This window comes from Danio aesculapii, chromosome 4, assembly GCF_903798145.1.
Source record: "Danio aesculapii chromosome 4, fDanAes4.1, whole genome shotgun sequence".
Classification (NCBI taxonomy): Eukaryota; Metazoa; Chordata; class Actinopteri; order Cypriniformes; family Danionidae; genus Danio; species Danio aesculapii.
The window spans coordinates 28333458-28361067 of record NC_079438.1 but is presented as its reverse complement, the minus strand read 5'-3'; the positions used below and the strand labels follow the sequence as shown (position 1 = coordinate 28361067).

Sequence of the window (27610 nt, the reverse complement as noted above, 5' to 3'; positions counted from 1 at the left end):
AATGTTTGAGTTGCATTTTGAAATGGGATCAATTTGATGTTTAATTGTATTATATTGAAAAGGTGATCTTAGTTCAATGAACAAAGTTTGACCTGTGTTTTGCAAAAACATTCAATTTTGGCAATAGTTCTGAAATTTGTGGCAAAACGATTGTAAAAATGCATTTTAAGGCTCAAATTACGGCATCAGAATAAACATAATTGCAGCATTTGTGTCTACACAACTCATTTTTTTCACTAAGAAAATACAGACATTTACAAGTTTACATAAAAAAAGTTTCAAACATTCTACATTAATTCAAAATTTTCTAAAACCTTACAAACATCTAGTGTAAAAACCTTAAAAAATTGATTTTCTCTTTTTGTTTAAAATAGGGAACCAGACAATGAGCATCATTTTCAAACTTTCTTTTAAAAACCTGCCAAATGTTTAGTACAACATCTTTTTTTGCTCTTACTCTTCTTTCCCATACAGCACTTTTAATCAACATCACAAGTAGATTTATTATTTTCTGGTTCATACATTTCTTATCAACACCCAACATCAGTATTTTACTCCACTCAAAATCATCCTTATCATTCCCAATAAGCTTTAGAATCATGTCTTTGCATCTCTTATTAAAATCTTTCAATTGTTTACAGTATAAAAACAAGTGTAAAAATGTTTCCTCCTCGTCCTTACATACCTTACAAACAGCACTGTGCTCCATCCCAATCTTGCTTAAGATTGCATCTGTAAATATTGCTTTATGTCTAATAAAATACTCCAGATTTTCTACCTTTGTCTGTCTCATTCTTCCTTTCATATTACCCCATATACTGTCCTCTTGTCATCAATCAAATTTATTTAACCAATATCCATTCACAGGGGGATTTTTAAAAACACCATCTCTAAAAATACGATAAATCATTTTAACAGAACATTCTTTAAAAACAAGCATATTTCCCCCCAACTTCATGTAAATCTCATTTCCTTGTTTTTCGTCTTCCATACTTTCAATTCTTTTAATCCAGTCTTGTGGTATAGCTTTCTTTATTATATCATATTTGTTTTCTATTTCTTTTCTATTATAATCTTCCTTTGCTTCATCTAAAACATCAAAAATATATTGCACTGGTAAAAAGCCTTCTTTAAATTCGTACAGCACATATCTAATTTTCACAATTCAACCTCCCACCATTTTCTATATAATATTTCATTTCCGTCTTTCACTATGCTGTTATTTAGGAATAAAGGTTGATTTAAAATGTTCTCTCTTCCAAAGATATATCCCCCATACACTCATCCATTATTTATAAAAATCAGGCAATTCCACTGTCATCCAATTTTTAGTTCTCATCCACAGTATGTTATCTCCTAGGTTAAAATTAGTGCATTTGTTTAAAAAGAATCTAAATGTTTCTTTCCATGACACTACATTCCTTCATCCAGATATTTCTTTAGTATTTTCACTCTTAGACTATTTTTCCTTTGCGGTACATCCATTAATCCTAAACCCCCCTTCTCCACTGCTTCTATTAAAGTATTGTAAGCAATTCTAGATGGTTCCCCCTCCCCCCTCCCCATAAAAAAATCTAAAAAACATTTTTTCAACCTTTTCTCCATCCATAACATCATGGATGATGTATATAAAACGTGCCATAGTTTAGACACCATTAAAACATTTTCAGAGCCTTTCAGACCTTTCAGAGTAAGAATTCTCAATTTCCAAAAGTTTAGTCTTCTTTCAATGCTAACTAACATTTCTTCCTACATAATCCCTTCTGCCTTTTTTTTCATCCTTCCCCATTACAATTCCTAAAATTCTTACTTCTTTTGTTTCCTTAAAAGGAAATAAATCTGTTAAGCATCTTACTCCTCCAAATTTCATATATTCAGTTTTATTTTCATTTATTTTTGCTCCTGATCCTTTACAAAAATGTTCAACTAGTTGCATTGCTTTCTTCACATCTTCTAAATTTTTAACCAGTAGAGTTGTGTCATCAGCATATTGAAAAAAATATTAATCTCTTTTCCCGCAACCCCTAATCCTGTTATTCCTTTTTCATGATTTATAGATAGTCCTAAGGGTTCTGCTACTAAAGAATATAAAAGAGCCGACAACGGGCATCCCTGCCTTATTGATCTTGTTATTCTAAAACATCTTGTTAAAAAACCATTACACTTAATTCTTGTCACTGCCCCATTATACAATATTTTAATCCATTTGATAAAATTCTCTCCAAACCCAAAACACTTTAAAACTCCAAATAAAAAATATTGCTCAACCCTATCAAATGCCTTTTCAAAATCTAAGCTGATCCTCTTTTTTCATGCATATATCTTACAATATCTTTTACGCTAATTGTTGTATCAGCAATGTCTCTTTCTTTAACTCCATAAGCTTGGTTTGTTTTGATTAACTTTGGAATTACATCTTTCAGTCTGTTGGATAAAAGTTTAGATCAAATTTTTAGATCCGTATTTAACATTGTGATTGGTCTATCATTTTTGAGGTCTGTTTTTTCTCCTTTTCTCTTGTATATTAATTTCATTAGTCCCATTCCCATTCTTTTGTTCATTTCCCCTTGCTTAAAAATGTCTTCATATATTTCTTTTAAAATTCCAGCTGAAGTATCTTTAAAAACAATATAAAACTCACTGCCCAATCCATCTATACCTGGACTCTTATTTCTATTTAACTGACTTATTGCTCTTTTTATTTCCTCTTCTGTTATTTCTTCATCACATTCTCTTTTGTCAGCTTCTTCTACCTTTATTTTTATTTGTTTTAGTAATTCTATTTTTTCTTTTTCTTTTACCCCTTCTGAACTAAACAGCTTCTCGTAATATGTTCGTATTTCCTTTAATATTTCTTCATTTCCATTGACAATCAATCCATTTTCACCTCTAATTTCTTTAATCAGTCCTGCTTTACCCCTGTTTTTTCTAAATTAAAGAAATATTTAGTGCATTTTTCATCTTCCAATATATATTTCGCTTTACTTCTTAATCTAGCTCCTTCATATTTTTCTCTTCTATTTCTTTTAATGATTCCTCCAGTTCAAATATCCTTTGAATATCTTTCCCATTTTCATTGGTTTCTTTTTTCAACTCATCTCTTGCCTTACTACAGCTACACCAATCGTAAACCCAGCCTACTTGTTGCAAAAGTCCCTACCACTTAGAAGTCACCCAGCCAACGTGCAGCGTAATCTCTTCCACTTGTAAATCATTGAGCTGTAGCAATACCTAAGTGCTCTGATAAAACATGCATAAAAGAAACTATGGCTTTTAACCTCCTCTTGGAGAGAAGAGAGTCTCCGACCCTGGATCTCAGGGGTTCTATGGAGGGACTTGTCAGGAATCCTGTAAGAGCATCCCATCCACACAACGTCTTGCTATAAAACAAAGCAGAATGTGTGGTGATGGAACTCCAGGTTGACAGAGCCTTGTCCTTGTTTCAAACAATGTGCTAACAAGGTGCTAACAAGGTGCTGAACGGAGTGCCAGTGGCACAAAGGATAACGCTTATGACTATGGATCAAAGGATTCTAGCTTAGCAATCGTAAACCCAGCCTACTTGCTGCAAAAGTCCCTACCAGGCCCAACCCTGTCTTTCTTTCGAGTTCAGATGAGATCAGGCATTGCCAGAGTGGTATGGCCGTAAGCGAGAGCAGCCGTCAAGAGTTAGCTATTTAAAAATAGGCGCAGCACCAGGAGCCGAGCGCAGCTCAGCTTGCATTGACACAGCACCGACAGAAACAAGGCCCTTGTCCCCTCAATTGTTTACCTGTTTTTTTTTTTTTTTTTTCTGTTTCTGCTCCGGGGCACCAACAGCTCTTGCTAAGTTAAACCAGCCAAGTCACTGTACCTACTTTCCCCCGAATGGAATCAGGGGAAGTGGGTACACTGACTTGGCTGGTTCCAGAGTTCAGAGAGGAATTCAGAGGTTTTTTTTTTATATATTTTGGGAAGTGTATTAGCTGCCAAATGAAGGAATTTAAAAAGCTTACAGCACCTGGTATTCCCAGGTGGTCTCCCATCCAAGTACCAACCAGGCCCAACCCTGCTTTGCTTCCGAGTTCAGATGAGATATTTAAATTTTTTTTATTAAAATCAAATATTTACATTTTTACAAAGAAATGATCACATCACACAAAAATCACATGATACTTACAACACTCATTATTAGACTTCATATTTTTCCCATAACCAACTTAAGATGTTGTCCTTGTATTCAACCATTACGTTCCCTTTTACCATTATTTCTATAAATACATCCTCCTTTTCTTGTACTATAAAATAGTTGAATATCAATTTTACAGCCATCTCCATTCTGTTTTTAAACATACGCCATATATCCACTCTCTTCCCATCATGTTTAGCCATATTTCTCCTTATCCAAATCACATACTTAGCAATTGTTATACATAGATTAAAAGCATACATACCACATTCATTTTGACCAAATAAATATTTTTTTTCCCAGTTCTTTTGTTCATCCACATATATGTCCCCTATTAACGATTTAGCAATTTTCTTAAATTTTTCCATAATTCCTCCAACTTTTCACAAAAGAAGAACAAATGTAATAAACCTTCCCCTTCCTTCCTAAACACCTTACATATTATATCTTGTTCAATTCCCATTTTACACAATCTCATTTCTGTTAATATGCAATTATGTCTCAATAAATAATTACAATTTTGTAAAATTGGTTCCATATATTTCATTCTGACATTTCCCCATATTTCTTTTTCATTTAAATCCTCATATCTTTCCTTCCAGTAGTTGAATGCTATAGGTCTTATAAAAGCCTTTGATCTAAAAACAACATAAAAACTCTTAACTGTACATAAGCTCATATTGATCTTTTCTCCATTTTTTTTCTTAAAATAGACCTCTGGTAATTCTTCCTTATCCCGCAACTCATTTTTTTTTCAATTATTTCAATCCAATCTTTTGGTATTGCTTTTTTCAAATCATGATATTGTCTTTGTATTTTTGTTTTAGAAAGAACTGAAGTTTTTGCCAAGACTGCCCTCATAAGTGGCAGCTCCCATATGGTCTAGCGGTCAGGATTCCTGGTTTTCACCCAGGCGGCCCGGGTTCGACTCCCGGTATGGGAAGCCTTGAGTATTTTTGCCACTGCCCTTTTTTTCCAGCAGTCGGACTGCAGCAACTTTAAGGGGGTGGGCTTGTGTTGGACTCTCATAAGCCTTCGATAGCTCAGTTGGTAGAGCGGAGGACTGTAGGTGTGTCGTTGGCAATCCTTAGGTCGCTGGTTCGACTCCGGCTCGAAGGAGGTCTTTTGCCCTTTCATGCCTGTGCAGTTCGCATATATTTTCATAGCTCAAAAGTAAGTTCCCTGACCGGGAATCGAACCCGGGCCGCGGCAGTGAGAGCGCCGAATCCTAACCACTAGACCACCAGGGAAGGTCTTGCGGAAGCATGCCCTCAAGTCTAGCTGTGGGCCTCCACGCAAGTATGCTGCAGCTGCTCTGACAAAAATAAATCTAATGCTTGTAACCTCCTCCTGGAGAGGAGAAAGTCTCAGACCCTGGATCACAGTTCTTCTAGGGAGGGACTGTCACATGCACTGTAAGAGCATCCTATCGACACCACAACTTGCCATAATAACGAAGGACAGCATGTGTTGAACGAACTCCGTGTTGAATGAACTCTGTGTTGACTGAGCTGTGTCCTTATCACAAGCAACAAGATAAAGATGAAAAGATAAGCAGACAGGGCCAGTGGCGCAATGGATAACGCGTCTGACTACGGATCAGAAGATTCTAGGTTCGACTCCTGGCTGGCTCGCTCTGGTCTTTTTGCTTTGATGTCAGCCAGTGCACTGCAGTCGCCTTTCGCCCCCACTGGAACTGTTCAGGTCCACTCTGGAGTGTGTTGAGTTTAAGAGGCCGCAATCACAGAGCCCGTGGGGTGCTCCCCTGGTTTCAAAGGCTGCCCCAACCGCTAGATTTTTATTAACGTCTACTACAGCTACACCAATCGTAAACCTAGCCTACTTGTTGCAAAAGTCCCTACCACTTAGAAGTCACCCAGCCAACTTGCAGCGTAATCTCTTCCACTTGTAAGTCTCTGAGCTGTAGCAATACCTAAGTGCTCTGATAAAACATGCATAAAAGAAACTATGGCTTTTAACCTCCTCTTGGAGAGAAGAGAGTCTCCGACCCTGGATCTCAGGGGTTCTATGGAGGGACTGTCAGGAATCCTGTAAGAGCATCCCATCCACACAACGTCTTGCTATAAAACAAAGCAGAATGTGTGGTGATGGAACTCCAGGTTGACAGAGCCTTGTCCTTGTTTCAAACAATGTGCTAACAAGGTGCTAACAAGGTGCTGAACGGAGTGCCAGTGGCACAAAGGATAACGCTTATGACTATGGATCAAAGGATTCTAGCTTAGCAATCGTAAACCCAGCCTACTTGCTGCAAAAGTCCCTACCAGGCCCAACCCTGTCTTTCTTTCGAGTTCAGATGAGATCAGGCATTGCCAGAGTGGTATGGCCGTAAGCGAGAGCAGCCGTCAAGAGTTAGCTATTTAAAAATAGGCGCAGCACCAGGAGCCGAGCGCAGCTCAGCTTGCATTGACACAGCACCGACAGAAACAAGGCCCTTGTCCCCTCAATTGTTTACCTGTTTTTTTTTTTTTTTTTCTGTTTCTGCTCCGGGGCACCAACAGCTCTTGCTAAGTTAAACCAGCCAAGTCACTGTACCTACTTTCCCCCGAATGGAATCAGGGGAAGTGGGTACACTGACTTGGCTGGTTCCAGAGTTCAGAGAGGAATTCAGAGGTTTTTTTTAAATATATTTTGGGAAGTGTATTAGCTGCCAAATGAAGGAATTTAAAAAGCTTACAGCACCTGGTATTCCCAGGCGGTCTCCCATCCAAGTACCAACCAGGCCCAACCCTGCTTTGCTTCCGAGTTCAGATGAGATATTAAAATTTTTTTTTATTAAAATCAAATATTTACATTTTTACAAAGAAATGATCACATCACACAAAAATCACATGATACTTACAACACTCATTATTAGACTTCATATTTTTCCCATAACCAACTTAAGATGTTGTCCTTGTATTCAACCATTACGTTCCCTTTTACCATTATTTCTATAAATACATCCTCCTTTTCTTGTACTATGAAATAGTTGAATATCAATTTTACAGCCATCTCCATTCTGTTTTTAAACATACGCCATATATCCACTCTCTTCCCATCATGTTTAGCCATATTTCTCCTTATCCAAATCACATACTTAGCAATTGTTATACATAGATTAAAAGCATACATACCACATTCATTTTGACCAAATAAATATATTTTTTTCCCAGTTCTTTTGTTCATCCACATATATGTCCCCTATTAACGATTTAGCAATTTTCTTAAATTTTTCCATAATTCCTCCAACTTTTCACAAAAGAAGAACAAATGTAATAAACCTTCCCCTTCCTTCCTAAACACCTTACATATTATATCTTGTTCAATTCCCATTTTACACAATCTCATTTCTGTTAATATGCAATTATGTCTCAATAAATAATTACAATTTTGTAAAATTGGTTCCATATATTTCATTCTGACATTTCCCCATATTTCTTTTTCATTTAAATCCTCATATCTTTCCTTCCAGTAGTTGAATGCTATAGGTCTTATAAAAGCCTTTGATCTAAAAAACTCTTAACTGTACATAAGCTCATATTGATCTTTTCTCCATTTTTTTTCTTAAAATAGACCTCTGGTAATTCTTCCTTATCCCGCAACTCATTTTTTTTTCAATTATTTCAATCCAATCTTTTGGTATTGCTTTTTTCAAATCATGATATTGTCTTTGTATTTTTGTTTTAGAAAGAACTGAAGTTTTTGCCAAGACTGCCCTCATAAGTGGCAGCTCCCATATGGTCTAGCGGTCAGGATTCCTGGTTTTCACCCAGGCGGCCCGGGTTCGACTCCCGGTATGGGAAGCCTTGAGTATTTTTGCCACTGCCCTTTTTTTCCAGCAGTCGGACTGCAGCAACTTTAAGGGGGTGGGCTTGTGTTGGACTCTCATAAGCCTTCGATAGCTCAGTTGGTAGAGCGGAGGACTGTAGGTGTGTTGTTGGCAATCCTTAGGTCGCTGGTTCGACTCCGGCTCGAAGGAGGTCTTTTGCCCTTTCATGCCTGTGCAGTTCGCATATATTTTCATAGCTCAAAAGTAAGTTCCCTGACCGGGAATCGAACCCGGGCCGCGGCGGTGAGAGCGCCGAATCCTAACCACTAGACCACCAGGGAAGGTCTTGCGGAAGCATGCCCTCAAGTCTAGCTGTGGGCCTCCACGCAAGTATGCTGCAGCTGCTCTGACAAAAATAAATCTAATGCTTGTAACCTCCTCCTGGAGAGGAGAAAGTCTCAGACCCTGGATCACAGTTCTTCTAGGGAGGGACTGTCACATGCACTGTAAGAGCATCCTATCGACACCACAACTTGCCATAATAACGAAGGACAGCATGTGTTGAACGAACTCCGTGTTGAATGAACTCTGTGTTGACTGAGCTGTGTCCTTATCACAAGCAACAAGATAAAGATGAAAAGATAAGTAGACAGGGCCAGTGGCGCAATGGATAACGCGTCTGACTACGGATCAGAAGATTCTAGGTTCGACTCCTGGCTGGCTCGCTCTGGTCTTTTTGCTTTGATGTCAGCCAGTGCACTGCAGTCGCCTTTCGCCCCCACTGGAACTGTTCAGGTCCACTCTGGAGTGTGTTGAGTTTAAGAGGCCGCAATCACAGAGCCCGTGGGGTGCTCCCCTGGTTTCAAAGGCTGCCCCAACCGCTAGATTTTTATTAACGTCTACTACAGCTACACCAATCGTAAACCTAGCCTACTTGTTGCAAAAGTCCCTACCACTTAGAAGTCACCCAGCCAACTTGCAGCGTAATCTCTTCCACTTGTAAGTCTCTGAGCTGTAGCAATACCTAAGTGCTCTGATAAAACATGCATAAAAGAAACTATGGCTTTTAACCTCCTCTTGGAGAGAAGAGAGTCTCCGACCCTGGATCTCAGGGGTTCTATGGAGGGACTGTCAGGAATCCTGTAAGAGCATCCCATCCACACAACGTCTTGCTATAAAACAAAGCAGAATGTGTGGTGATGGAACTCCAGGTTGACAGAGCCTTGTCCTTGTTTCAAACAATGTGCTAACAAGGTGCTAACAAGGTGCTGAACGGAGTGCCAGTGGCACAAAGGATAACGCTTATGACTATGGATCAAAGGATTCTAGCTTAGCAATCGTAAACCCAGCCTACTTGCTGCAAAAGTCCCTACCAGGCCCAACCCTGTCTTTCTTTCGAGTTCAGATGAGATCAGGCATTGCCAGAGTGGTATGGCCGTAAGCGAGAGCAGCCGTCAAGAGTTAGCTATTTAAAAATAGGCACAGCACCAGGAGCCGAGCGCAGCTCAGCTTGCATTGACACAGCACCGACAGAAACAAGGCCCTTGTCCCCTCAATTGTTTACCTGTTTTTTTTTTTTTTTTCTGTTTCTGCTCCGGGGCACCAACAGCTCTTGCTAAGTTAAACCAGCCAAGTCACTGTACCTACTTTCCCCCGAATGGAATCAGGGGAAGTGGGTACACTGACTTGGCTGGTTCCAGAGTTCAGAGAGGAATTCAGAGGTTTTTTTTTTATATATTTTGGGAAGTGTATTAGCTGCCAAATGAAGGAATTTAAAAAGCTTACAGCACCTGGTATTCCCAGGTGGTCTCCCATCCAAGTACCAACCAGGCCCAACCCTGCTTTGCTTCCGAGTTCAGATGAGATATTTAAATTTTTTTTTATTAAAATCAAATATTTACATTTTTACAAAGAAATGATCACATCACACAAAAATCACATGATACTTACAACACTCATTATTAGACTTCATATTTTTCCCATAACCAACTTAAGATGTTGTCCTTGTATTCAACCATTACGTTCCCTTTTACCATTATTTCTATAAATACATCCTCCTTTTCTTGTACTATAAAATAGTTGAATATCAATTTTACAGCCATCTCCATTCTGTTTTTAAACATACGCCATATATCCACTCTCTTCCCATCATGTTTAGCCATATTTCTCCTTATCCAAATCACATACTTAGCAATTGTTATACATAGATTAAAAGCATACATACCACATTCATTTTGACCAAATAAATATTTTTTTTCCCAGTTCTTTTGTTCATCCACATATATGTCCCCTATTAACGATTTAGCAATTTTCTTAAATTTTTCCATAATTCCTCCAACTTTTCACAAAAGAAGAACAAATGTAATAAACCTTCCCCTTCCTTCCTAAACACCTTACATATTATATCTTGTTCAATTCCCATTTTACACAATCTCATTTCTGTTAATATGCAATTATGTCTCAATAAATAATTACAATTTTGTAAAATTGGTTCCATATATTTCATTCTGACATTTCCCCATATTTCTTTTTCATTTAAATCCTCATATCTTTCCTTCCAGTAGTTGAATGCTATAGGTCTTATAAAAGCCTTTGATCTAAAAACAACATAAAAACTCTTAACTGTACATAAGCTCATATTGATCTTTTCTCCATTTTTTTTCTTAAAATAGACCTCTGGTAATTCTTCCTTATCCCGCAACTCATTTTTTTTTCAATTATTTCAATCCAATCTTTTGGTATTGCTTTTTTCAAATCATGATATTGTCTTTGTATTTTTGTTTTAGAAAGAACTGAAGTTTTTGCCAAGACTGCCCTCATAAGTGGCAGCTCCCATATGGTCTAGCGGTCAGGATTCCTGGTTTTCACCCAGGCGGCCCGGGTTCGACTCCCGGTATGGGAAGCCTTGAGTATTTTTGCCACTGCCCTTTTTTTCCAGCAGTCGGACTGCAGCAACTTTAAGGGGGTGGGCTTGTGTTGGACTCTCATAAGCCTTCGATAGCTCAGTTGGTAGAGCGGAGGACTGTAGGTGTGTTGTTGGCAATCCTTAGGTCGCTGGTTCGACTCCGGCTCGAAGGAGGTCTTTTGCCCTTTCATGCCTGTGCAGCTCGCATATATTTTCATAGCTCAAAAGTAAGTTCCCTGACCGGGAATCGAACCCGGGCCGCGGCGGTGAGAGCGCCGAATCCTAACCACTAGACCACCAGAAAAGGTCCTGCAGAAACTTGCCCTCAAGCCTAGCTATGGGCCTCCACGCAAGTATGCTGCAGCTGCTCTGACAAAAATAAATCTAATGCTTGTAACCTCCTCCTGGAGAGGAGAAAGTCTCAGACCCTGCATCACAGTTCTTTTAGGGAGGGACTGTCACATGCACTGTAAGAGCATCCTATCGACACCACAACTTGCCATAATAGCGAAGCACAGCATGCATTGAATGAACTCCGTGTTGACTGAGCTGTGTCCTTATTACAAGCAAGACGCTAAAGATGAAAAGACAAGCAGACAGTGCCAGTGGCGCCATGGTTAACCCGTCTGACTACGGATCAGAAGATTCTAGGTTCGACTCCTGGCTGGCTCGCTTTGGTCTTTTTGCTTTGATGTCAGCCAGTGCACTGCATTCGCCTTTCGCCCCCACTGGAGCTGTTCAGGTCCACTCTGGAGTGAGTCGAGTTTAAGGGGCCGCAATCACAGAGCCCGTGGGGTGCTCCCCTGGTTTCAAAGGCTGCCCCAACCGCTAGATTTTTATTAACGTCTACTACAGCTACACCAATCGTAAACCTAGCCTACTTGTTGCAAAAGTCCCTACCACTTAGAAGTCACCCAGCCAACTTGCAGCGTAATCTCTTCCACTTGTAAGTCTCTGAGCTGTAGCAATACCTAAGTGCTCTGATAAAACATGCATAAAAGAAACTATGGCTTTTAACCTCCTCTTGGAGAGAAGAGAGTCTCCGACCCTGGATCTCAGGGGTTCTATGGAGGGACTGTCAGGAATCCTGTAAGAGCATCCCATCCACACAACGTCTTGCTATAAAACAAAGCAGAATGTGTGGTGATGGAACTCCAGGTTGACAGAGCCTTGTCCTTGTTTCAAACAATGTGCTAACAAGGTGCTAACAAGGTGCTGAACGGAGTGCCAGTGGCACAAAGGATAACGCTTATGACTATGGATCAAAGGATTCTAGCTTAGCAATCGTAAACCCAGCCTACTTGCTGCAAAAGTCCCTACCAGGCCCAACCCTGTCTTTCTTTCGAGTTCAGATGAGATCAGGCATTGCCAGAGTGGTATGGCCGTAAGCGAGAGCAGCCGTCAAGAGTTAGCTATTTAAAAATAGGCGCAGCACCAGGAGCCGAGCGCAGCTCAGCTTGCATTGACACAGCACCGACAGAAACAAGGCCCTTGTCCCCTCAATTGTTTACCTGTTTGTTTTTTTTTTTTTTCTGTTTCTGCTCCGGGGCACCAACAGCTCTTGCTAAGTTAAACCAGCCAAGTCACTGTACCTACTTTCCCCCGAATGGAATCAGGGGAAGTGGGTACACTGACTTGGCTGGTTCCAGAGTTCAGAGAGGAATTCAGAGTTTTTTTTTTTAATATATTTTGGGAAGTGTATTAGCTGCCAAATGAAGGAATTTAAAAAGCTTACAGCACCTGGTATTCCCAGGCGGTCTCCCATCCAAGTACCAACCAGGCCCAACCCTGCTTTGCTTCCGAGTTCAGATGAGATATTTAAATTTTTTTTTATTAAAATCAAATATTTACATTTTTACAAAGAAATGATCACATCACACAAAAATCACATGATACTTACAACACTCATTATTAGACTTCATATTTTTCCCATAACCAACTTAAGATGTTGTCCTTGTATTCAACCATTACGTTCCCTTTTACCATTATTTCTATAAATACATCCTCCTTTTCTTGTACTATGAAATAGTTGAATATCAATTTTACAGCCATCTCCATTCTGTTTTTAAACATACGCCATATATCCACTCTCTTCCCATCATGTTTAGCCATATTTCTCCTTATCCAAATCACATACTTAGCAATTGTTATACATAGATTAAAAGCATACATACCACATTCATTTTGACCAAATAAATATATTTTTTTCCCAGTTCTTTTGTTCATCCACATATTTGTCCCCTATTAACGATTTAGCAATTTTCTTGAATTTTTCCATAATTCCTCCAACTTTTCACAATAGAAGAACAAATGTAATAAACCTTCCCCTTCCTTCCTAAACACCTTACATATTATATCTTGTTCAATTCCCATTTTACACAATCTCATTTCTGTTAATATGCAATTATGTCTCAATAAATAATTACAATTTTAGTAAAATTGGTTCCATATATTTCATTCTGACATTTCCCCATATTTCTTTTTCATTTAAATCCTCATATCTTTCCTTCCAGTAGTTGAATGCTATAGGTCTTATAAAAGCCTTTGATCTAAAAACAACATAAAAACTCTTAACTGTACATAAGCTCATATTGATCTTTTCTCCATTTTTTTTCTTAAAATAGACCTCTGGTAATTCTTCCTTATCCCGCAACTCATTTTTTTTTTCAATTATTTCAATCCAATCTTTTGGTATTGCTTTTTTCAAATCATGATATTGTCTTTGTATTTTGTTTTAGAAAGAACTGAAGTTTTTGCCAAGACTGCCCTCATAAGTGGCAGCTCCCATATGGTCTAGCGGTCAGGATTCCTGGTTTTCACCCAGGCGGCCCGGGTTCGACTCCCGGTATGGGAAGCCTTGTGTATTTTTTGCCACTGCCCTTTTTTTCCAGCAGTCGGACTGCAGCAACTTTAAGGGGGTGGGCTTGTGTTGGACTCTCGTAAGCCTTCGATAGCTCAGTTGGTAGAGCGGAGGACTGTAGGTGTGTTGTTGGCAATCCTTAGGTCGCTGGTTCGACTCCGGCTCGAAGGAGGTCTTTTGCCCTTTCATGCCTGTGCAGTTCACATATATTTTCATAGCTCAATAGTAAGTTCCCTGACCGGGAATCGAACCCGGGCCGCGGCGGTGAGAGCGCCGAATCCTAACCACTAGACCACCAGGGAAGGTCTTGCAGAAGTTGCCCTCAAGTCTAGCTGTGGGCCTCCAAGCAAGTATGCTGCAGCTGCTCTGACAAAAATAAATCTAATGCTTGTAACCTCCTCCTGGAGAGGAGAAAGTTTCAGACCCTGGATCACAGTTCTCCTAGGGAGGGACTGTCACATGCACTGTAAGAGCATCCTATCGACACCACAACTTGCCATAATAACGAAGGACAGCATGTGTTGAACGAACTCCGTGTTGAATGAACTCTGTGTTGACTGAGCTGTGTCCTTATCACAAGCAACAAGATAAAGATGAAAAGATAAGTAGACAGGGCCAGTGGCGCAGTGGATAACGCGTCTGACTACGGATCAGAAGATTCTAGGTTCGACTCCTGGCTGGCTCGCTCTGGTCTTTTTGCTTTGATGTCAGCCAGTGCACTGCAGTCGCCTTTCGCCCCCACTGGAACTGTTCAGGTCCACTCTGGAGTGTGTTGAGTTTAAGAGGCCGCAATCACAGAGCCCGTGGGGTGCTCCCCTGGTTTCAAAGGCTGCCCCAACCGCTAGATTTTTATTAACGTCTACTACAGCTACACCAATCGTAAACCCAGCCTACTTGTTGCAAAAGTCCCTACCACTTAGAAGTCACCCAGCCAACTTGCAGCGTAATCTCTTCCACTTGTAAGTCTCTGAGCTGTAGCAATACCTAAGTGCTCTGATAAAACATGCATAAAAGAAACTATGGCTTTTAACCTCCTCTTGGAGAGAAGAGAGTCTCCGACCCTGATTCTCAGGGGTTCTATGGAGGGACTGTCAGGAATCCAGTAAGAGCATCCCATCCACACAACGTCTTGCTATAAAACAAAGCAGAATGTGTGGTGATGGAACTCCAGGTTGACAGAGCCTTGTCCTTGTTTCAAACAATGTGCTAACAAGGTGCTAACAGGTGCTGAACGGAGTGCCAGTGGCACAAAGGATAACGCTTATGACTATGGATCAAAGGATTCTAGCTTAGCAATCGTAAACCCAGCCTACTTGCTGCAAAAGTCCCTACCAGGCCCAACCCTGTCTTTCTTTCGAGTTCAGATGAGATCAGGCATTGCCAGAGTGGTATGGCCGTAAGCGAGAGCAGCTGTCAAGAGTTAGCTATTTAAAAATAGGCGCAGCACCAGGAGCCGAGCGCAGCTCAGCTTGCATTGACACAGCACCGACAGAAACAAGGCCCTTGTCCCCTCAATTGTTTACCTGTTTTTTTTTTTTTTTTCTGTTTCTGCTCCGGGGCACCAACAGCTCTTGCTAAGTTAAACCAGCCAAGTCACTGTACCTACTTTCCCCCGAATGGAATCAGGGGAAGTGGGTACACTGACTTGGCTGGTTCCAGAGTTCAGAGAGGAATTCAGAGGTTTTTTTTTTTATATTTTGGGAAGTGTATTAGCTGCCAAATGAAGGAATTTAAAAAGCTTACAGCACCTGGTATTCCCAGGCGGTCTCCCATCCAAGTACCAACCAGGCCCAACCCTGCTTTGCCTCCGAGTTCAGATGAGATATTTATATTTTTTTTTATTAAAATCAAATATTTACATTTTTACAAAGAAATGATCACATCACACAAAAATCACATGATACTTACAACACTCATTATTAGACTTCATATTTTTCCCATAACCAACTTAAGATGTTGTCCTTGTATTCAACCATTACGTTCCCTTTTACCATTATTTCTATAAATACATCCTCCTTTTCTTGTACTATGAAATAGTTGAATATCAATTTTACAGCCATCTCCATTCTGTTTTTAAACATACGCCATATATCCACTCTCTTCCCATCATGTTTAGCCATATTTCTCCTTATCCAAATCACATACTTAGCAATTGTTATACATAGATTAAAAGCATACATACCACATTCATTTTGACCAAATAAACGAAAACGGTTTTCTAAAAAAAAAAAAAAAAAAGGTTAAGAATATTATTTTATTACAAAGTTTTGCAGGGCTCTAGAGTGCCCTGATTTCTTAATGGTGTAACTAAAAATTCTATTCGAGGGGTAAAATTAAATGAATTTTCGATAAGTATCGTTAATAAAATATTTATAATATGAACTTGCTTTTTGTTATATCTTTACCTGCTTTGCACACTTATGCGTGCTCTCTCACCAGCAGCAGTTGATTGACACACATTGCTTAAAGGCGCTACACACACAGCCCCACACCTTGGTATGGAGTGGCAAGTGCTGAAACACACAACCAGTTTTATTTGTTGTCGATTTGCGTGTTGTTCCTTTTTTAAAGTGTCTTTTATTTTTTAAATCTCTCAAATTAGGCTCTTTTAGGTTATTAGGAGATATTAGTTCAATTATGCGCCGTAGGCCATTGACCAACATCCCCTGCATACAGTTTAGGCTACACACTGCAGGTCTACAGTTCTGATGTGTTATGAATTGTTTTAGTTTTTATTGTAAAATATACATTATAATCCTGTACAAAGTAAAACAATATTTATTAATGGCCATTGGCAGCGTATAGCCGTTAAGCTTAAATAGTCGAAGTATGTTTTTATTAATATTAAAACAAATTACAAAATAGCCAACTTTTGATTTTATTTCGTTTCCGTGTATTTTTATTAAACAAAAAATGCTATTGTATTTTGGTTTGAATTTTATTAGAAATGTAATATTTAGGCAACACTACTTCTACATAACTGTAACACGGGGAGCGACAGAGACAACTGAGGTTTAGGATCCACGTGCAGGTTTATTCAAACTCAGCGAGGCAATGGTCAACATAGGTGCAAACAGATGTATGAAGGCAGTCCAGTATCGTAGTTAAACACAGGCAAGAGATCGGTAGACAGGCGGCAGACAAGGAGAAAGGGAAACCAGGCAAAGATCAAAACACGGAGAAACTAGACTAGGAAAATGCGTTGTAGTGTCACTATACAGATAACAAGACTCGGCAAAGGCAGGGAGTGTGTGTGTTGTTTAAATAGTGTGTGTAATCAGTCTCTGACAATCCTCAGCTGGTGCAAATGTAATCAGTCAAAATGAGGAAGCATGTGTGTTTGTGAACGGAGCGCATGTATGAAAATGTAGTCCATGACTGGCGGATTTGTAGTCCATAGGTTATTGTGAGGGTGAGTGCTTACCAGCGACCTCTGGTGGTTAGAGATCGCTGGTAATCATGACAATAACATTGGCTCTGATTGCGTTTTTAGAGATATCCTAGATAGACTTTTGGCTGAAAAACATTACCTGTTCATTTCAGTGCTGTATTTTGACATTTCACAAGGGCTTCAGCTGGTACCGGCCTCAATTTCGCGACTTGATGTTTATGTGGTGTCTACATATCAATGTCTGGATGAGAGCGAGATGAGATGAAAACTCAGATTCAATGTGCAGCTGCACAGTTTCTGCATATTTTGACTATAGGCTCATCTAAATTTAAATATTGCCGAAATATTGCTAGACAGACAAAGTAAATTTTGATTTTGGAAGAGCTGCTTCAGTAATGAAAGACACAGTTGGTGGACACACACACGCACGCACACACACACAGGATACATTTATAGGCCTATTCATTATTGATTTATTTACATTAAACGCACAGTAATTAAATTTAAAAAAGAAAGGCATAACTTCAGAAAAAGTGCTCACTGCTGTTTCCGCAATTTCTGTGGTTGCTTTGTTTCTCTGCCATTTGCTTGTCAGTGGTGCGGCATTGCTAGATTACTTTTGTTTTAATCAGAGATTAAGATTAGGACTTCATTCATTCATTTTCTTTTCGGCTTAGTCCCTTTATTAATCCAGGGTCACCACAGTGGAATGAACCACCGACTTATCCAGCACGTTTTTATGCAGCTGATGCCCTTCCAGCCGCAACCCATCTCTGTGAAAAATCCATACACACTCATTCACTACGGACAATTTAGCCTACCCAATTCACCTGCACTGTGAGGCGACAGCACTACCTACTGCGCCATTGCGTCACCCCAAGATTAAGCCTATATAGCCAATTTTAGTTATTTAGCGTAATGTATAGTTATTTAGTTCAATCAGTGTATTTATAAATATATAAATTATTTAGTGCTGTTTGGATTTAGGCATAGGCCGAGTATAAAACATAATATTTCTTGTAAATACAAAAGATTATGTGGTTTAGTTTAGTTTTTTTTTTGATGGCACTGTATTGCATGTTGAATGTTACAATTACAAAGATTTTTATTAAACAAGTGCACTACCACAAGATATTTTTGTAGGTGTAAAAATATAAAAAGTATAATTTTAATGTTCTTGCCTTATTTATCTTTAATGTAAATATAAAATACTATGCAATGCGTGGTTCACCTAAGAAAAAAAGGCAAAAAGTTAGTCTAGAGCCCTGTATTGGATAGATTAACTGATAGATTGTGTGTTTGAATTTCCAAATGAATTTTGAATTTCCAAATGTTTCAAAGCTTTAAAGTCATAACGAAGTCTTGATTATCGAAATCTCATGACGTTGCCCATTTGATATGTGCTCTAATCCACTCATTTGAAACAAAAAAGTTGCAAGTTTCAAAGCTTCATGAAGTGATTAAATGATTAAGAAATCTTCATGCTATCATGCCACACTGCTCCATACAGTGAAATGCATCTCAAAAATCTATATAATCATATCACAAGAATAATGAAAGCGCAGACTCCATTTAATCTACTGCATATAAAAGAATTCAGGAAATTCAGAATGAATCAAAACATAACCTTTTATTTTCCAGATGAAAGTGTATCATGTCAATTACAGAATCAAATAATAAAAAGCCAATTCAGAAATGTAGAACATCAATTACTCAAAGATAAATCCAAAAGTTATAAATGTATAAAGTACATTGAAGCATATAAGCCTCTGATGCAAAAGCTTAGAGACTCACACTGCAACGGGGCATCCTGGCTACAAGATCTCAATGAACCATCTTGCACATTTCCCATTAATACTCAACTCAGAACAAACAGCCATAAATTCAGGACAAAAAGCTTCAAAAGGACCCTTGCCTGGTAGTGAGTTTTAAGTGTCAACCATTTGCTTGTAGGTGGAGCATCTGGCAAAGATTTAATTAAAGCTGAAAACCAATTCAACATATTCAAGTGAAACTGTCAAATATTACAGTTTAATTGAGACAATTTTACCAATCACACAGGGACATTTAAAATGACACCAAACATGAATATAGTGCTATAAGATACACCATATTAAAAGCTTGGACACTTTGTGTGATCTGCTCTGATGGAGAAGGTAAAGTAAAGGTCAGAAAGGGGGCTCATATTGAGTTAAATAGAACTTCTGGTTTCCTGATCTTCTCAGATCAGAAAGTTTATTGTTTTAGTGACTGACAATTCTCGTAGTCTCACCTCGTAGAATTCTCACAACAGTTCTTAGGGTTTGATATTATGGCAGTGTAAGGCTCTGTTTTGAATATACTCATGTTTGTATGGACAAAAGCCTCAATTTTGAGGACTCTTCTCTCTTTTGTGAAGCCTTATGTGAGTGCTGAGGCTTCTTTTATGTTTAAAGTCCTTTCCACACTCACTGCATCTAAAACACTCTCCTGAGTGAATCTTCATGTGTTTCTTAATGTAGTCTTTGCGTGTGAGACTCTTTCCACACTGATCACATGTGAACACTATAGTTCCAGTGTGACCATTCATGTGGTTTATGAGGCTAGCTTTTGATGTGAAGCTCTTTACACACTGAGCACATGCAAATGGCTTCTCTCCGGCGTGACTTATCATGTGGTATTTGAGTGTTTTTTTTACATCTGAAACTTTTACCACACTCTGTGCATGTGTAAGGTTTCTCTCCAGTGTGAATCCTCATGTGGATGTCAAGGTCTTGTTTTTGAGAAAAACTTTTCCCACACTGTAGTGCAAATAAAAATTCTCTCTCTATTGTGAGTTCTCATGTGGACTTCGAGGGTGCCACTTTGCTTAAAACACTTTCCACACTGAGGGCAAGAATAAGGCCTCTCCCCAGTGTGAATTCTCATGTGCACTGCTAAGTTTCCTGTAGTATAGAAGCTTTTTCCACACTGTTGGCATGTGTACTTCCTCTCCCCAGTGTGAATTATCATGTGCATTGCAAAGTTTCCTGCATTATAGAAGCTTTTTCCACACTCTTGGCATGCGTACGGCCTCTCTCCAGAGTGAATTCTCATGTGGGTTTTAAAGCCTTGTACATAACCAAAACTCTTTCCACACTGTTCGCAGGTGTAAGGTTTCTCCTTAGTGTGAACTCTCATGTGAACATCAAGCTTTGTCTTTTGACTGAAACTCTTTCCACACTGTTTACAGCTGAAATTTAGATTTCCGAGGTCTTCCGTGTGATGAAGTCTTTTTACTCAGTGTGGGTTTTTCATCAGTCGTTATGTCTTGGTGTTTCTCTTCCATTTCATTCCATTGATGAATCTCTTCTTTCAGCATCATCAGGTCTTTAAAAAAAAAGACAAGACACTCAAAGGTTTAAAACAAAAAAAGGGAGAGTAAATGGTGAGGCTATCTTCATTTCTGCATGAACTATCTTTTTAAAAGGTTCCTATTATGAACCTTTTTTACAAGATGTAAAATAAGTCTTTGGTGTTCCCAAAATGTGTCTGAGGTTTCAGCTCAAAATCAGATCGTATACCTTGCAGAATATTTAATTTTGGGGGTCAGAGGAAAACCAAGCTGCTTTTGTGCCTGTGGCTTTAAATGCAAATGATCAAATGCACTCGCTCTAGATTACTGTTGTGTTCCCTCATGTGTATCTACCACTGGAATTAAACCTTTTTAACTTTCTTGGAAGACCCGATTGAGACAAATCCTGCATGTTCATAGCAAGTACGCATAATTCACTCTTATATTTGTGAGTTTGCATTATTGTATATAACTTCTACAAATGCTTAATGCCACGTTTGCTGTAAACTGGAGTGATGAGGAGATGACAAGGGGCTCAATTCAAAATGGAGGTAAACCCTAACTCTGAAATGAGAGAAACTCTGGGTTTATCCTTTCAAAATGACAGGTTTGTCAAACTGGAGAAAGCAGGGTAAGTCAAGCCTGTTTCTGAAAGAGAGGTAACTTTAACTCAAGAGTCAGTTATCGTGGTCAAACGAAAACCCAGAGTTTCTCTCATTTCAGGGTTAAAATAAGTGAAATTGAGTTTTCACTTTACCTCCTTTCTGAAACGGGGCCCTGATCTCGTTTGCTTTTTTTTTTTTTTTTGAGAAATGACCAGAAATAATAAACAGCAGAAAACGGTCACACTACTTGCTCTAAAAACAAGTGTGTTCATGACTATACATACATAGAAAAATAATAAAATTAGAAAACATGACTTTGCAACATCAAGCAGTATTAGGCATGGGCCAGTATAAGATTCTAACGGTATGATAACCTTGAATAAAAATATCACGGTTTCACGGTACTGTGATAACTGCTCTAAAATATATTCTTTTTAAATGTCTGGGTAAAAAACAAACAATTTTTCCCCTTTGAACACAATATATTTTCACTTGAGAAACTTTGGAAGTATTTTGGAGCAGTAAACATGTCAGGCTGAATCATTCAAATGAATCATTGACTTCTGCTGTCTTCATTTGTTTCAAAAACACAGATTTCTTTACAATTTAAAATGGCATCTTTGGATATCTTTTCTGCTGGAGATACTGTTGTCCTGAAAAACTTAAAACAAAATGTAAAAAAAAAAAAAACGTAGGAACGGTACAGCAGCAGAAAATATTTGCGGTTTTAAAACCTCGACTTTTTTTAAACTGTGGTAGACCTTGAAAACTGTTATTGTCCCACGCCTAAGCAGCATAACACTGTTTTTAGGATCTAAAAATTAATTCTTTAAAAAAAAGTCTTAAGCAAAAACATTCCAATGGCGGCGCCTGCTGGTACGTGAAGAATATAGTCAATACTGACGAACTTTACACTCAAATGTTTGCATATCATCAGCATGCTGTAATCCATTTCTTAAGCAGCAAAAGTCATTTAGACTAGTTTGTTGGCCAGTTGTAGTCAGTGCAATGCTAAACGTTATTGTTCCACTATAACTTGTTCGTTTTGTCTCACGTCGTCCCACAGCAACATCATATAGTTTAGAATACTGTACAATGTTTTATAACAATTAATTATTTTAGTGTCCATTTCATTCAGCATATTTAAAATTAGGGGCATCCACATTTTCTGACATACTTTAAACCAGGGTTTTTGCAGGTTTCACCAAGATAAATTTAAGAGTTTTTAAGACCATTATGACTGAAATTTTAGACTCATAAAGGACTAAAGGCTAAGGAATTTTTCAAATGGCCCAGATGGAAAAGATTTTAATTTGCCCTATCAAAAAATAATTTTAATTTAATAATACAATAATAAATGAATAATAAAAAATAATATTTTAGATAATATTAAAAATCTTTTGCTAAGAAATGAGTAAAAACAAACTAGCAAAAGATTTTAAATATTGAGTAAAAACAAGCAAGCTTTACTTATATCTATACACTTTTTTCCAAAAAAAAAAAAAAAAAAAAAAAAAAAAAAAATCGAACAAATGTTTTAAAAACTATAATAAACAAAACCTGTGCACAACAATCTGTCCAGGTCGATGTCCTCAGCAGTAAATACATGGAGCACTTTTAAACAAATGTTATTGTGAGGAAAATAATTAAACCATTATGATAAACAGAGTTAAAATGACCTTTTTGAATAAAGTTTTATTGAGATGGATTGTTGGTGATTGTATGGGTTTTGGCCAGATTGGGTAAAAAAAACATGAACAAAGGAAAATGAAGACTTGTTTAAAATAAGATTTAAGACCTACAACACAATATTTCAGTAAATTTAAGATGTTTTTAAAGCCTAAATTTTTGATTTTGGAATTTACGACATTTTAAGACCCCGCGAAAACCATGTTTAAACACAATCGCCCTGGTAATTACTTATTATAATAATGATGGAATTCTAGAAACAAGTTTAAACCCATAAAGAAGTTGGATTGTGATCAATGTGACTTATGCAAATGGAAAGTACTAAGCCAACACTATCACTGTAATAGCAGATATATTCTATGAGAATACTTTTTTTTTGTAAATTTATTATTTTTATTTAATTTGTTGTTTTTATTTATTTTATAAAACACTTTACAAACAGTAGGAGAACAAGAAAAGCAATAACCTTAAGAATAGAGGTAAAGTTGGTTTTATATTCGCACATTCATTCATTTAGAAGTCTCTATATTGTTTACCATGTTACTTTGAATTAGTATGCAAGTATGACTTGAAAACAACATTAACACTGTTTATTTGACTGTGAACAATGTTGTACTTTGATATTCATTGGCTTCTAATATGATTTCGCTATTTAGACTTTGCAAATAATCCTTTTATGAAATTATATTATTAAGAGGAAAGTCTGAATGTGCGAATATGAAACCAATGTTATCTCTATACTTTAAGAAGGTAGAGAAAATGGAGACTAATAATACATAAAAGAATGACAAAAGACATGAGAACAAGTAACAAAAGAAACTCATTCCCGTCTTTCAATGAGTGCTTATGTGCATTTAGGAGAACTAGGCAGCACACTCAGGGCTGCAAGATGGATTTAATTTAGTATTCTTATTATTAAAATATATCTGAATGAGGATCAAATGACTGAGTTGGTCTTTGAGAATGAAAATTAACCTGTTTGTTCCTGCAGATCTTCCTGTTTGACTGTGAATGTTTCTTCAATCTTCACATCTTCACTCTCCTCTTTAATAAACGCCATCTTTATAACAGTGTGGAGATCAGTCGCTTCAGCAGGAGTTTTTCTCTGTGTTTGGACACTTTATCCTGTTTAAAATGAACAAAACAATAAAAATGTCCTGTTTAAATGAATAAAACAAAGAACAGAAACAAAATAACTTCTCTTCAACAGTTTCTTTATATGAGAGTAATTAAATAAAAGAAATCAGATAAAACGTTTTTTTAAAACACTTATTACACACTTTTCTGTTACTTTATTCAAACAATAGCCCTCAGTTACTGAGAATAAAATAGTACTACGTTGTATAAAGGGTTAAAATAATATTTCCAACAGCAGGTACATAATTTAGCACAGGATTAAAAACCTGACACTTTAATTAGATCGGGTTATATCTGTGAACGTTTTGTGAACAAACCTTTCTCCAGTTGAATCACAGCGCTGAAGCGGCGCCACCTGATGACGTCACACGCCACGCCAAAATAAAAGTCTTTTTTGTTTAGCTTTTTTGCCACTTACTGTTGCAGTCATGACTTATTGATACATTTTTCCCATGTTTTTCACTTTACACTATATCTGCTCTCTCTCTCTCCTTCTCTCTCTCAATTTTGAGAAACTTTTTAATCCAGTTCATGACTTGCATGTCTACAACACATTACTTTCTATTAATATCTGAGCCCAAATCTCATCCTCATAATTATGACCTCTTCTTTTCTATCACTACAACTTATAGAAATACAAGTGTTTTTTTAAATAAACATAAGGTAATTATATTTATATTCTAGGGTTTCTTTTTTCATATGAATTGTCGTCTCTTATTATCTGTGTTCCACATTTCCAGCCATTCTTTAGCAATATCTTCAGTAATAATATTTAATTTACCTTTACTTACAGAAGCATTAAAGGGGTAGTTCACATAAAAGTTACAATTCTGTCATTTCCTCATCCTCTACTTGTTCCAAACCTGTTTGAGTTTCTTCTGCTGAATGCAAATGAAGAGAATACAGGAGTAAAAACAGCCACTATATGGTTCAACAGTTCCTACTTTGGCTGCTTTTTTCAACAGTTTCTTGCACTCAAAATGTTCTTGGAACTCGATTACAATTGAACCACTAAAGTCACATGGACTGTTTTGACAATGTTTTTGGTTTCTTTTCTGGACTTTGAGCATCTCGGGACTCTTGTTGTCTATGACAGACGAGGGAGCTCTCTGATTTCATCTAAAGTGTCTTCATTTGCGTTCTGAAGATGAGCAAAGTTCTCAGGGGATTGAAACAACAGGTAGAGGGACAATCGTTTTCGAGTGCCTAGTGTACACTATAACACATGTCTCCCACCAATGCTGATATACAGCCACATCACACTGCTTTTATTTATTTATTTTTTTAATGCAATAACAACAGGCCATTACAACAAAAAGAAATACAAAAACTAATAGAACTGCTTCTAAATGTTTCTAACAAATTGTAGATTGAAATAAAGTAAGTAATAAAATCAAATAAGTACTGTAATTATATTATTTGATTCTTATTTTTAGCAACATTCAATTAATTCTTAAATTATAATAAAAAAACACTGAAAAAATCCACTCAATTATTTTGGTGAAATATTATTTTTTTTAATTAGAGTAAATGTTTTTACTCAAGAATGAAGTAAATGTTACTAAAGTAGATTCAAATAATTTGATAAAGTAATTTTATAAATGAAGTTGAGTAATTATTTTAATTATATAATTATATTATTTTGAATTTGCTTAATTGCAAGTACAAAAGCAAGTACATTTAGGTCATAGAACTGTTCTCATGAATTAAACTGAATGAGTCAATTAAAATGCATCGGTAACTCTAAATTAAACACAAGAATAAAATAAATTCAAATTATGTTAATCTCTGAAATAAAACTGAATAAATGTAGTTAAAAGCATTAATTGATGTGATAGTAATTCTAAAGCAAAATGCAAAAGTAATAAAGTAGTTGAAAGCTTTAATTTAAATGCAGTATGCTACTCAAATGTCCTATATTTGACCCACATGTCCAATAAATATAATTTAATATAATTATAAATTTAATTATGTTAAACGTTTGTTCTTCAAATCTGATTAAATCTCTTGTTTACTCATACTCTGCAGATGCAGCCTGATCCCACAAGGAACAACTATTTCATGTTTTGTCAGTTTAGTGGCTAATTCAGAGTTGAGATCTACGAAAATGGAGGATTTTTAAAAGGAGGCACCAAACCTCACCCCTAAACCCAACCATCATTGAGGGATGAGCAAATTAATCATACTTAAATGTACGAATGAGATCCTATACATTCATATGTACAAGCCAAATAAATAAGTCAGGAATTGCTGTGAGATATCGTTGGCAAATGACATTGAACAGTCTTTAAAATGAATTCATTGGGTACATCCTGAATCTTTAATTAATTAAAGCTAACTTAAGAGATAAATAAAAACTGACTGATTGTGAAATGTTATTACCATTTTAAATAACTGTGTTGTAGTCTTAGAAGAGCAAACATGTACTGGATAATAATAACGTATGGCTGAATCAAGGGAAATGGCAATATGTGTGGCACATAATAAATGGGTTTGAGTTTTTGTGGTGTCCGAGCGCCACCTGCTGGTTGATGTTGGTAGCGGGAGAGCGTTGCTTTCAGTTTCACTTTCATTTTGAAATAAACAGCGTAAAAACGTGCTAACTGTTTAGATATTTCCATCAAGGGTAATACACTGTAAGCACCATTTTTGTTGACTGATTTTATGAATGTAACGAATTTTCTGTTAATGAATAGTTTTAATTTGTAAAAGTGCTCATTCATGATGGCTGAATTTATCGGGATAATATTAATTGATGCTAAAACACACTGCACAAGATTTATGTGAGAGAGTAAAAGAGATTTATTTGTGTTATGAAAAAGAAAGTTCAAAGTAAGTTTTATTTGCAATATTTTATAACATTGTACATGTATTTATAATGTTTTAAATTATTGCAAATAAAAACTATTATTTAGAACTTTCATTTTTATCAAAGACTCCTTTACTACACACTGCTGTTCACAAAACACAGATGATTTGAAAATCAATGTAAGAGATAAAAGGCTTTATCAGTCTTTACACACCATATTGTTATTTCTGCTTTAAAAAGTAAATTAAATCAATTACAGTTAAAAAGAACTTAGTTACTGAATTGTTCATTCAAACTGACTTTAATTCATTGAAAATACTTGATAATTTCATTAGAAATACAAAGGTTATTCAGAATATTGGAATAACAGCGATCTTTAAGTAGAAAAATTAGATTCTCAGCTGTCTCTCCTGATAGTGGAAACGCGACATGATTTCGGCCTCACTGTTTAAGGTCCCGGGCTATTAGCTACAATGAAAGCTACAAGAACATTTTGAGTCCAACAGAAATGTTAAAAACAACATTTGTTCTCTTCCTCATCAGGGTGTGCGTTTATGCAGCGATGTACTGCCATTAGAGTCAGCAGCTGAACATGCAAACATCATATTGTCAAGGTCTGGTCAACGGACACAATTGCAGGTCTTTCAAAATTGATTTGCACCTCAACAAAAGAGTCGCAGTGGGAAAAAAAATAATATATATATATATCTTCAAAAATGTTCAACAAAAACTGCTCAGAGGAGGAAAAAACTAATAGACACTCAGTAGATGGAAAAAAGAAGAAGAAAAAAACTCCAGAGGAAAAACTCCAGCAACATAAACTCTCCGTCATAGAAGACTGAAGTTGATATAAAAGGAAAAAGGCTTCTCCATGGAGGGGTCTTCTCAAAAGGGTGTAATATACCTGACCGAGGGCAATACAGCAGAACGCCGTATCCTAGCCCAATACACCCACGAGGAAGAG

At 37.2% G+C, this 27610-nt stretch overlaps 15 non-coding genes and 1 pseudogene across 15 annotated transcripts; 11 read left to right on the top strand and 5 right to left on the bottom strand.

Moving 5' to 3' along the window:
* The first annotated feature begins 5039 nt into the window (after window positions 1–5039).
* Window positions 5040–5111, top strand: trnae-uuc (transfer RNA glutamic acid (anticodon UUC)). Its single transcript has one exon. It is a non-coding gene; the product is annotated as a tRNA-Glu (tRNA).
* Window positions 5112–5200: 89 nt separating this feature from the next.
* Window positions 5201–5287, top strand: trnay-gua (transfer RNA tyrosine (anticodon GUA)). The gene is given in 2 exon segments: window positions 5201–5237; window positions 5252–5287. It is a non-coding gene; the product is annotated as a tRNA-Tyr (tRNA).
* A 59-nt stretch (window positions 5288–5346) lies between these two features.
* On the bottom strand, window positions 5347–5418 carry trnae-cuc (transfer RNA glutamic acid (anticodon CUC)). Its single transcript has one exon. It is a non-coding gene; the product is annotated as a tRNA-Glu (tRNA).
* Window positions 5419–5729: 311 nt separating this feature from the next.
* trnar-acg (transfer RNA arginine (anticodon ACG)) lies at window positions 5730–5802 on the top strand. The gene has a single exon. It is a non-coding gene; the product is annotated as a tRNA-Arg (tRNA).
* A 2097-nt stretch (window positions 5803–7899) lies between these two features.
* On the top strand, window positions 7900–7971 carry trnae-uuc (transfer RNA glutamic acid (anticodon UUC)). Its single transcript has one exon. It is a non-coding gene; the product is annotated as a tRNA-Glu (tRNA).
* An 89-nt stretch (window positions 7972–8060) lies between these two features.
* Window positions 8061–8147, top strand: trnay-gua (transfer RNA tyrosine (anticodon GUA)). Its single transcript is given in 2 exon segments — window positions 8061–8097; window positions 8112–8147. It is a non-coding gene; the product is annotated as a tRNA-Tyr (tRNA).
* Window positions 8148–8206: 59 nt separating this feature from the next.
* On the bottom strand, window positions 8207–8278 carry trnae-cuc (transfer RNA glutamic acid (anticodon CUC)). Its single transcript has one exon. It is a non-coding gene; the product is annotated as a tRNA-Glu (tRNA).
* A 311-nt stretch (window positions 8279–8589) lies between these two features.
* trnar-acg (transfer RNA arginine (anticodon ACG)) lies at window positions 8590–8662 on the top strand. Its single transcript has one exon. It is a non-coding gene; the product is annotated as a tRNA-Arg (tRNA).
* Window positions 8663–10767: 2105 nt separating this feature from the next.
* On the top strand, window positions 10768–10839 carry trnae-uuc (transfer RNA glutamic acid (anticodon UUC)). Its single transcript has one exon. It is a non-coding gene; the product is annotated as a tRNA-Glu (tRNA).
* Window positions 10840–10928: 89 nt separating this feature from the next.
* trnay-gua (transfer RNA tyrosine (anticodon GUA)) lies at window positions 10929–11015 on the top strand. The gene is given in 2 exon segments: window positions 10929–10965; window positions 10980–11015. It is a non-coding gene; the product is annotated as a tRNA-Tyr (tRNA).
* Window positions 11016–11074: 59 nt separating this feature from the next.
* Window positions 11075–11146, bottom strand: trnae-cuc (transfer RNA glutamic acid (anticodon CUC)). The gene has a single exon. It is a non-coding gene; the product is annotated as a tRNA-Glu (tRNA).
* Window positions 11147–13624: 2478 nt separating this feature from the next.
* trnae-uuc (transfer RNA glutamic acid (anticodon UUC)) lies at window positions 13625–13696 on the top strand. The gene has a single exon. It is a non-coding gene; the product is annotated as a tRNA-Glu (tRNA).
* A 90-nt stretch (window positions 13697–13786) lies between these two features.
* On the top strand, window positions 13787–13873 carry trnay-gua (transfer RNA tyrosine (anticodon GUA)). The gene is given in 2 exon segments: window positions 13787–13823; window positions 13838–13873. It is a non-coding gene; the product is annotated as a tRNA-Tyr (tRNA).
* A 59-nt stretch (window positions 13874–13932) lies between these two features.
* trnae-cuc (transfer RNA glutamic acid (anticodon CUC)) lies at window positions 13933–14004 on the bottom strand. Its single transcript has one exon. It is a non-coding gene; the product is annotated as a tRNA-Glu (tRNA).
* A 310-nt stretch (window positions 14005–14314) lies between these two features.
* Window positions 14315–14387, top strand: trnar-acg (transfer RNA arginine (anticodon ACG)). Its single transcript has one exon. It is a non-coding gene; the product is annotated as a tRNA-Arg (tRNA).
* A 4447-nt stretch (window positions 14388–18834) lies between these two features.
* On the bottom strand, window positions 18835–23821 carry LOC130222450 (gastrula zinc finger protein XlCGF8.2DB-like; annotated as a pseudogene).
* Window positions 23822–27610: the final 3789 nt, after the last annotated feature.